The sequence below is a fragment of the Hyla sarda genome, chromosome 7 (genome assembly GCF_029499605.1).
Source record: "Hyla sarda isolate aHylSar1 chromosome 7, aHylSar1.hap1, whole genome shotgun sequence".
Classification (NCBI taxonomy): Eukaryota; Metazoa; Chordata; class Amphibia; order Anura; family Hylidae; genus Hyla; species Hyla sarda.
The window spans coordinates 192,875,946-192,886,038 of record NC_079195.1 but is presented as its reverse complement, the minus strand read 5'-3'; positions in this window follow the sequence as shown (position 1 = coordinate 192,886,038).

Below are 10,093 nucleotides of genomic sequence, written 5' to 3'. Positions count from 1 at the left end.
TAATTACATGATGGAGTTTATAGTAACTAGAGCAGGATGGGGGAGCAGCCTTAAGTTATTAACATGCAGAGAATTATGTCAGATTCAGTGGATGATGTCAATGGCCGATGGATTGTTTTTTCCTCTCAATAAAATGGTTAACAAGGGGTGTGGGGGTATTTCTATTTCAATAAAAAAAAAAAAAAATCAGTGGTGTCTTTTTTTTTTTTTAGCACTTTACGTGCTTAGTAATGTAGCCATCTGATGACGTCCATTACTAAGCTGTGACTTAGCATTAGCCCATGGTCAGAAAATGTGGGACGGGAGGTCACTGGACCAGGTCAGGTCCCTTTCACACTGATGTTGCTTCCCGTGAAGAACGGCCTTAAAGTTTTTTTTGTGCCTTTAACGATCGTTCGCGTAACGGGGCAAGACAGGCAACAACAGGTCCCGACAGCTCCCATTTACTATTATGGGGTCCGTCAGGCGCTGTTGTTTTTTGACTAAGGCCCTACTCCAGGGCCAAAACGAGTCACCTGTGTCTTTGTCATCTATGTGCTGAAGTTTCCACAATAAAGCATTCCATTACCACTCACCTGCGCTGGACATCCTCTTGTTCTATATTCAAGGCGCTGCCCACGCCAGTCCGGGCGCTGCAGGTTTGGGAGTGAGCTGAACATTCCTTCTGCTTGTTAGTTGTTTTTTGCAATATTTTTTCTCTCGCTATTCTCCCCGGCTCCCCTGACGGCTGTCACACTGCCGTGTCATAACGACAGTGTGAATGGAGCCTAAGGGTGCGTTCACACTACGGAATCTCCGCTCGCTGAATTCCGCGAGCGGAGATTCCGCCTGACGGACGCTGCCGGGGATATTTCAGCGCTAGGGCCGCAGGGCACTGAGCCGTCACCATTGACGGCTATGCAGTGCTCGCGAAATCTGCACAAAGAATGAACATGTTCTTTCTTTGCGCGGAACAATTTCAGCGGCGGAATTGTCCGCCATGGAAATTCCGCAGTGTGAACGGGTCTCGCGGAGACCAATTCACACTAATGTTAAGTTCACACCGCGGAGTTCTGCTCGTGGAATTCTGCAGAAATTCCGTAGTGTGAACGCACCCTAAGACTACAGGACCAGGAAGTTAGACACATAGATAGTCCTAATAGATATAGGAGCCCAAGGGACAGGTATTTTTGGAATAAAAAAAATTGATGAGCATAAGGAATGCCACAGCTGAGGCCGTAATAGGTCATGTGAAGACATCCCCTTTCAGTTTCTACCATGCACTACTGTAGTATGATTGCTATGGACTTAAAAGAACCACTCCTGCTATTTTTTTTATTTTTTTTTTGCTAACATAACGCTGCCTAGACTATTAAAAAATAATGTAGAGGTTCTTTTGTGTGCCTTGTACTTACCTGTTTTAGCTGATGTGGTAGGCAAAGGTTTTCAGCCATATTGGATTCTATTTCAGAGCAGAAAATATTTTATGCTGCCTACATTTTCCATGAATCCTCTGGCTTGCAGAGAGAGGGGCTGGAGTCTCATCATTAAAATTCCCAACCTAATCACCTGGATGGACTCCAGCAACCAGAAGCCTAAACAGCTGAGACTCATAAATAGATTGGGGTCAGTTCACACTAGACATAGCTTTGATGCATTTTCTCATTCAAAGTGCGTTTTTTAGAGAAATATTGCCATGAGGAGAAAATGATTTGACCTATAATCACAATGGGGGGCATTTACTAAGGGGTTTAGTCATTTTTTTTCTGACTATTTTTGGCGCAAAATTGTCGCAATTGCGCCTACCCTATAAATTGTTATTTCTAGCAAGAGCTAGAAAGTCAAAAAAAAAATTCCCGCTTAATTTACGCAAGTTTTCAGTTTTTACTTGCAGTGGTCAGGAATTTATTAACTGAGACAGTCGCAGTTGCGCAATAAACTGTCGCAACGGCCATAAAAATTGACTAAATTTACTCCAGCTCCAACATGGAGCAGGAAAAGCTACTGCCGCCCGGGCTCCGACATACTTTCTCCCCGCTACCCTCACTGCGCTACCGGGACACTACAGTGATTTACATCCCCCCCCTCTCACCTGCCAGCGCCACACAACTCCCATCTGTCTGCTGTTGCAAGACTACAAGTCCCAGCATGCCCTTACAGTGAGGACACGCTGGGAGTTGTAGTCTTGTAGCAGCGGGAGCTGAGCGGCGCGGGCGGGAGACCGGGGGGGGGGGGGGGGGGTAGCGGGGAGGCCGTATGAGGAGCCCGGGCGGGAGACAAGGGGGGTAGCGGGGAGACCGTATGAGGAGCCCGGGCGGCTGCACTGTAATGTCAGCCCGGGCTCCTGCCCTGAGAGCCATAGGCTTTGGCTGTCAGGGCATGCTGGGTGTTGTAGTTTTGCAACAGCTGGAGGGCCACAGTTTGCAGACCACTGGTGTGTGGTCTGTAAACTGTAGTCCTCCAGCTGTTGCAAAACTAAACAGCTGAAGGGGACCGGCGAAGACGTTCACTTACCCTTCCGAGGCTCCAGCGACGATCGCTGACGGAGATCGTCGCGCGGCAGTGTCGTGCAGCGCTGGATCCTACGGAAGCCGGTAAGTTGCGCAGGCTTCCCAACCAGGGTGCCTCCAAATGTTGCAAGACTTAAACTCCCAGCATGCCTGGACACCCATTGGCTGTCCAGGCATGCTGGGAGTTGTAGTTTTGCAACAGCTGGAGGGCCACAGTTTGCAGACCACTGGTTTGTGGTCTGTAAACTGTAGTCCTCCAGCTGTTGCAAAACTAAACAGCTGAAGGGGACCGGCGAAGAAGTCCACTTACCCTTCCGAGGCTCCAGCGACGATCGCTGTCGGAGATCGTCGCGCGGCAGTGTCGTGCAGCGCTGGATCCTACGGAAGCCGGTAAGTTGCGCAGGCTTCCCAACCAGGGTGCCTCCAGATGTTGCAAGACTACAACTCCCAGCATGCCTGGACAGCCAAAGGCTGTCTAGGCATGCTGGGAGTTGTAGTCTTGCAACATCTGGAGGCACCCTGGTTGGGAAACACTGTTTTAGGCCAGTGTTTCCCAGCCAGGTTGCCTCCAGATGTTGCAAAACTACAACTCCCAGCATGCCTAGACAGCCTTTGACTGTCCAGGCATGCTGGGACTTGTAGTTTTGCAACATCTGGAGGCACCCTGGTTGGGAAACAGTTTTAGGCCAGTGTTTCCCAGCCAGGTTGCCTCCAGATGTTGCAAAACTACAACTCCCAGCATGCCTAGACAGCCTTTGACTGTCCAGGCATGCTGGGACTTGTAGTTTTGCAACATCTGGAGGCATCCTGGTTGGGAAACGCTGTTTTAGGCCAGTGTTTCCCAGCCAGGTTGCCTCCAGATGTTGCAAAACTACAACTCCCAGCATGCCTAGACAGCCTTTGACTGTCCAGGCATGCTGGGACTTGTAGTTTTGCAACATCTGGAGGCACCCTGGTTGGGAAACACTGTTTTAGGCCAGTGTTTCCCAGCCAGGTTGCCTCCAGATGTTGCAAAACTACAACTCCCAGCATGCCTAGACAGCCTTTGACTGTCCAGGCATGCTGGGGCTTGTAGTTTTGCAACATCTGGAGGCACCCTGGTTGGGAAACACTGGCCTAAAACAGTGTTTCCCAACCAGGGTGCCTCCAGATGTTGCAAAACTACAAGTCCCAGGTTGGGAAACACTGTGCCCGGCCTCCGCCCCACCTTACTGTAAGGGCATGCTGGGAGTTGTAGTCCTGCAGCTGGGGGCAGGGGACAAGCTTGTCACTTGCCCACACATCTCCTGCACCACACAACTACAACTCCCAGCATGTCCTTACTGTAAGGGCATGCTGGCAGTTGTAGTCGTGCGGGGCGGGAGATGTGTGAGCAGGTGATAATAAATGTACTAACCCATTTTTTTCTTTTTCTTCTCATTTCAGATCCGTGTATCCTGTGGACTCCTTCGGATTCGGTGGACTTCTTCGATGACCAGCGTTTTTCTTTGTTTGATTTTAATAAAATGGTTAACGAGGGCTTGTGGGGGAGTGTTTTTTGTAATAAAAAATTTTTAAAACCTGTTTTTTTCTTACTTTACTAGACAGGCTTAGTAGTGGAAGCTGTCTTATAGACAGAGTCCATTACTAACCTGGGCTTAGCGCTAGCCACAAAAACAGCTAGCGCTAACCCCCTATTATTACCCCGGTACCCAACGCCACAGGGGTGCCGGGAAGAGCTGGTACCAACAGGCCTGGAGCGTCAAAAATGGCGCTCCTGGGCCTAAGCGGTAACAGGCTGGCGTTATTTAGGCTGGGGAGGGCCAGTAACAATGGTCCTCGCCCACCCTGGGAACGTCAGGCTGTTACTGTTTGGTTGGTATTTGGCTGAGAATGAAAATAGGGGGGACCCTATGGTTTTTTTTTTTTTAAATAAATAATTAAATATATTAAAAAAACGCATAGGGTCCCCCTATTTTTATTCTCAACCAAATACCAACCAAACAGTAACAGCCTGACGTTCCCAGGGTGGGCGAGGACCATTGTTACTGGCCCTCCCCAACCTAAATAACGCCAGCCTGTTACCGCCTAGGCCCAGGAGCGCCATTTTTGACGCTCCGGGCCTGTTGGTACCGGCTCTTCCCGGCACCCCTGTGGTGTTGGGTACCGGGGTAATAATTGGGGGTTAGCGCTAGCTGTTTTTGTGGCTAACGCTAAGCCCGGCTTAGTAATGGACTCAGTCTATAAGACAGCTTCCACTACTAAGCCTGTCAAGTAAAGTAAAATAAAAATAAAACACAACAGGTTTAAAAAAAAATTTATTACAAAAAACACTCCCCCACAAGCCCTCGTTAACCATTTTATTAACATCAAGCAAAGAAAAACGCTGGTCATCGAAGTAGTCCACCGAATCCGAAGGAGTCCACAGGATACACAGATCTGTAGAAGAAGTAACCAAAAAAAAAAAAAAATGTGTAAGTACATTTAGGGAGAAAAAAACTGTTAAAAAAATGTAATAAACACACACACTAAACGCCGTTTACCACTTCTGAGCCATAACTACAATTTACAGTGATCCCTCAACTTACAATGGCCTCAACATACAATAGTTTCAACATACAATGGTCTTTTCTGGACCATCGTAAGTTGAAACCAGACTCAACATACAATGCTACAGACAGTCCAGATCTGTAAAACGTGTCAATGGCTGGAAGAACCAACCAATCAAAATGGGCATTCACTGGTAAAACCCCTGTATTACTGAAGTGTATGCACTGACTGGTGTCTGGTATTACATGTTCTGTACACTTTACCTGTATCAGGGTTAGCTGCTCTTTTGGACACCAGGTGAGGGCGACTCCATTACTTGTTTGGGACATTGCCTGTACTGTACAGGACCCCTGAAGAAGCTCCTGTCCTCTACATAGACCAGTGTTTGCCAAGCAGGGTGGCCCCATCTTTTGCAAAACTACAACTCCCAGCATGCCCGGACAGCCTTTGGCTGTCCAGGCATGCTGGGAGTTATAGTTTTGCAACAGCTGGAGGCTCCCTGCTTGGGAAACACTGACATAGACAGTGATTTACAGCTCCCAGCAGATCTTTATTACTTTTATATGTAAGGATTTGCTTTATCTATATCAGTTATCTACTTATTTTTCTTTGTCACTTTTTCCTATTTTGGATGACATTTTGGTGCCTTTAGAACCAATTACCACGTTTCCATAGAGTTATGGTCTCAACATACAATGGTTTCAACTTACAATGGTTTTCCTGGAACCAATTAATATTGTAACTTGAGGGACCACTGTAGTTATTGAATTATTTAGATGTGGTGAAAAAGCTAAAAAAAAACTCAAAAACAAAAGATCCAGAAGGAAACCAGCAGCCAAACCTATTCAGACAGCAGGAAAAAGGAACAGACTATTTTTTCTACTACATGAAGTAAATTTCCCACTTTTGCCTATGTGTGCCAAATTTATTAATGCCGTGCAGCAATTTAGTAAATTTGTCGCACATAGTCAAAAATGAAGTAGAAAAAAAACAGGGTAAAAACCAGACTACATAGTAAAAGATTAGTAAATGCCCCCCAATGAGGGTATATTTACACGGCAGAATTTCTGGACGTGGACTCCGCATCAAATTAAAGACCAATAGACTTCAATGGTATTCTACATTACCATTTACACTTCAGAATTTCAGCATGTGGAATCCGCATAAGCCAGAAACCACCCAAATGAATGCGGACACGGAATTGGTGCGGATGTACAGAAATTCAGCCATGTGAATATATCCTTAGGACTCGTTCACATGAGCTGATTTATTTGCGGGTTTCCTGCTGCATGTTTGAAAGAGGGTGGGCTCTCCGCGGCTGTCTGCAGCAGATTTTCAGCTGCGGAAAATCTGCTGCAGAGCCTATTGACTAATGGGGTTTGTGGCGGATTTTCCGCATCGGAAATCCTGCAGCCGAAAATCTGTTGAGAACCCACAAATAAATCTGCTCATGTGAACGAGCCCGTAAGGTGTCTTGTGAAGATTTGAAATCTTCAGCCTGTGTTCATACATGCTGTGTTTTTGTAGCAATTAGCCAAAATTGCTGGAAAAATTTGCCATGTATTTTGCAAAAATCAGGACAAAAAATGCAGAATGTGAGCACAGGTGATGATGTCATACTTTAGTTAACAGGAAGTCAGCTGACCTAGGACTAACCAAATTCTATAACACATTGGGGGAGATTTATCAACACCTGTCCAGAGGAAAAGTTGCCCATAGCAACCAATCAGATCGCTTCTTTCATTTTTTAGGGGCCTTGTTAAAAATGAAAGATCTGATTGGTTGCTATGGGCAACTTTTCCTCTGGACAGGTGTTGATAAATCTCCCCCAATAAGAACTGGGATTTTCAGTGACCCATTTACAGTAATAACACAAGGATTGAGCTGTGCTGGAATAAATAGCGCTGTATGAATAGTCATTAGAGTGCTTCTTTAAAGGAAATCTGTCACCAGTGTCACCTGCACTAACCTGTTGGTATCGACAGGTTAGTGCAGGTGACACTAATGACAACTGTACTTACCTTGTCCCGGTCCGTGCAGTCGTTCTTCGGTAATCTTCTCCGGTTTCTTCAGCTCCGGGCCCGGCTTGAGGCATGGGCGGAGCTTAGTGACATCACTGCTGCTGATCTCTGCTGGGTCCCGCTGCTACAGAACAGCAGCGGTGAGGTCACTAAGCTCCACCCATGCCCCAAGCCGAAACGGGGACCGGGTCAAGGTAAGCACCATTGTCATCAGTGTCACCTGCACTACCTGTCGGTACCAACAGGTTAGTGCAGGTGACAGATTTCCTTAAATTTTCAAATTTTCGGGCCATAAAATGAAGCGCTTTTTTTTTGGGGGGGGGGGGGGGGGGGGGGGGGAGATGTTTATGTGCCAAACATGTCCTAAATAAAAAAGGAAGCCATTTTTCCATATATTGCTTTTGTTGCATTCAAAGTAGTGGCAAAAAAAAAAAAAAAAAAACTGGCCAAACCCAAAAAAAAGGGGTTAAAAATTTTTTGCCTCTCTTTTTGAAAGCTCATAACAGAATGTGAACATAGAAACACTGAATATATTTGGATTCGTAGTCATCACTCTGAGTCACTGAGAATGTGATGTAAAGAATATAAGCTGAAATGAATTGCTGCCTGATGTATTAGTCCAACATTCGACATTCTTTAAATATTGTATTAGTAGTGATCCTAAGTGACCTAGGAAAGGGAATGTGAACCAGGATTACATATGTGGAATTGTAAAAAAAAAATAAAAAAAACACTACGACTGTCTTACTGAAAGGGGTACTCCGCTGCTCAGCGTTTGGAACAAACTTTTCCAAACGCTGGAGCTCCTGACGTCATAGTCCCGCCCCCTCAATGCAAGTCATAGACTTGCATTGAAGGGGCGGGGCTATGACATCACGAGCTCCCGGTGCCAGCATTCGGAACAGTTTGTTCCAAATACTGAGCAGCGAAGTACATTTTAGGAACTGTCCAGAGGAAAAGGAAATCCCTATAGCAAACATGCTTTTCTGGACAGTTCCTAAAATGGACAGAGATGTCAGCAGAGAGCACTGTGCTCATGATGTCAGCAGACAGCTCTGTGTTTCAAAAAGAAACGAATTTCCGCTGTAGTATTCAGCAGCTAATAAGTACAGGAAGGATTAAGATTTGTTAATAGAAGAAATTTACAAAATCTGTTTAACTTTCTGGCACCGGTTGATTTAAAAAAAAAAAAAAAAAAAGTTTTTCACCAGAGTACCCCTTTAAGTATCATATCTGACCAGTATAATCCATTCCTTCACTTTATTGTGCCCTTTATTATCAAAGCTGCCCAATTCACTTTTCAATCATCCCACCGTTCACGCTAAAACACATCTGTATAGTTCTAAGGCAATCCAAATTTTACTCGATTGTCACTAATAGGGTGTTACTGGGGTTATGGAACCGTATTTAACCACCTTTTACATGGACTTCTGGATTTAATTTTACCTTGCTTGTAATCATGCATTATTTTTATTTTACTGTGCTATATCATTGTAAAGCCATAACATACCATACAGTACCACAATGCATTTTCTCTTAATCTCCTGACTGACCTCTTCACATCGATCTGGCCCTTTCTATGTATTTCAACTCTCTTCGTTCATTGTACAAAAACTCCATTGCAGTTTTGAAACCTGATGCCAATAAGGCTGCTTTCACACTATTAAATGTATCCATTTTAAAGATCCCTTCAATGTTCCGTTATAAAAAACCTGAAAATCGGCCGTTACAAAATCCCATACGGGCGTTAGAAAATCCCATTATAATCTATGGGATTTTTACATTATCTGTTTTAACCCGTTATAGCCAGTTATTAATAACGGACAGTATTTTGTGACGGGTGAATGAACGGAAGAAATAGTGCATGCCCGTTACTATTTTCCGTCATATGGAAGGTTGCAGGGCGGCCCAAGATATTACATCACTAGTAAGGTATTGAAAAAGGGAGCCTGTCTGCTTCAATGGGTGGAGCGACCGCTGGGTGGGAAGCAGATCATTCTCCACAGGGCTGCAGGGAATTGAAGTTTCATGAACAGCACGCATAGCTCAGGTGTGCTGCAAAGGGTGGCGTGACTGATGTGTGGGAGGGAGAAAAGTGACCTTACACTTACAAACAAGGGATCCTGGGGCTTGTAGTTGGAGGGAGGGAACTGCAACAGGAAATAGGCATTTCACAAAAAGCAAGCAGCATTATGGTGGAGTCACAAGACAGCCATTTAGCCCCAAGGCAAGCACGGACCCTTCCTAAGCACATTCATTACTGACTCGCAGGTATGCACAAAAAAATAAAATAATAATATTATGGTGGATAATTCCTTTAAGGGTGCATTCACACCACGTTTTTGCAATACAGTTCCCATATACGTTTCCACTGTGAAAACCGTACGGAATTATATTGATAACCGTATGCATTGACTCTCCCTTGAAAACCTTATGCAAAAAGATGCATCAGGTTGTGTTCGTTTTGCATCCTGTACGGTTTTGTGTCAGTTTTTTTTCCCCATACCCAAAACTGTAGTCTACCACGGTTTTTGGTCCTGGTGAAAAACTGTATTAAACCGTATACATTTTTTTTTTTTAACATGGGAGTCAATGGGAACCGTATGTGCGTACGGTTCCATCCGGTTTTCATTGTACGTTTTTTGACTTTGCACAGTTTTTTTTCTTGGAATTTCAATCAAACAAGTAAAACTTTATTCAAACTGGAGTGAAAAGTTAAAAACTTATACGTTTTTTTTCTTTAAAACGTATGCAACCGGACATCATTTTTCAAACCGTATACGGTTTTTAACTGTATACGGGTTGAAATTTGTACACAAGTTTTAATACAGTTTAGTCAGGTTTTGAGGAATCTGTTTTTCATCAAAAACCTGATTCGGGAACTGTATTGCAAAAACGTGGTGTGAATGCAGCCTAAGATCTACCTGAAAAACATCATGGTAATTAGATGATAAGTAATACGAATCTATTATTGGAGCACATAAACAAACGAAAACCATGTGTGATGTAAAAGTAATTCCAATCCTAAAAAAATATCTGTGTGTAAATGGCTAT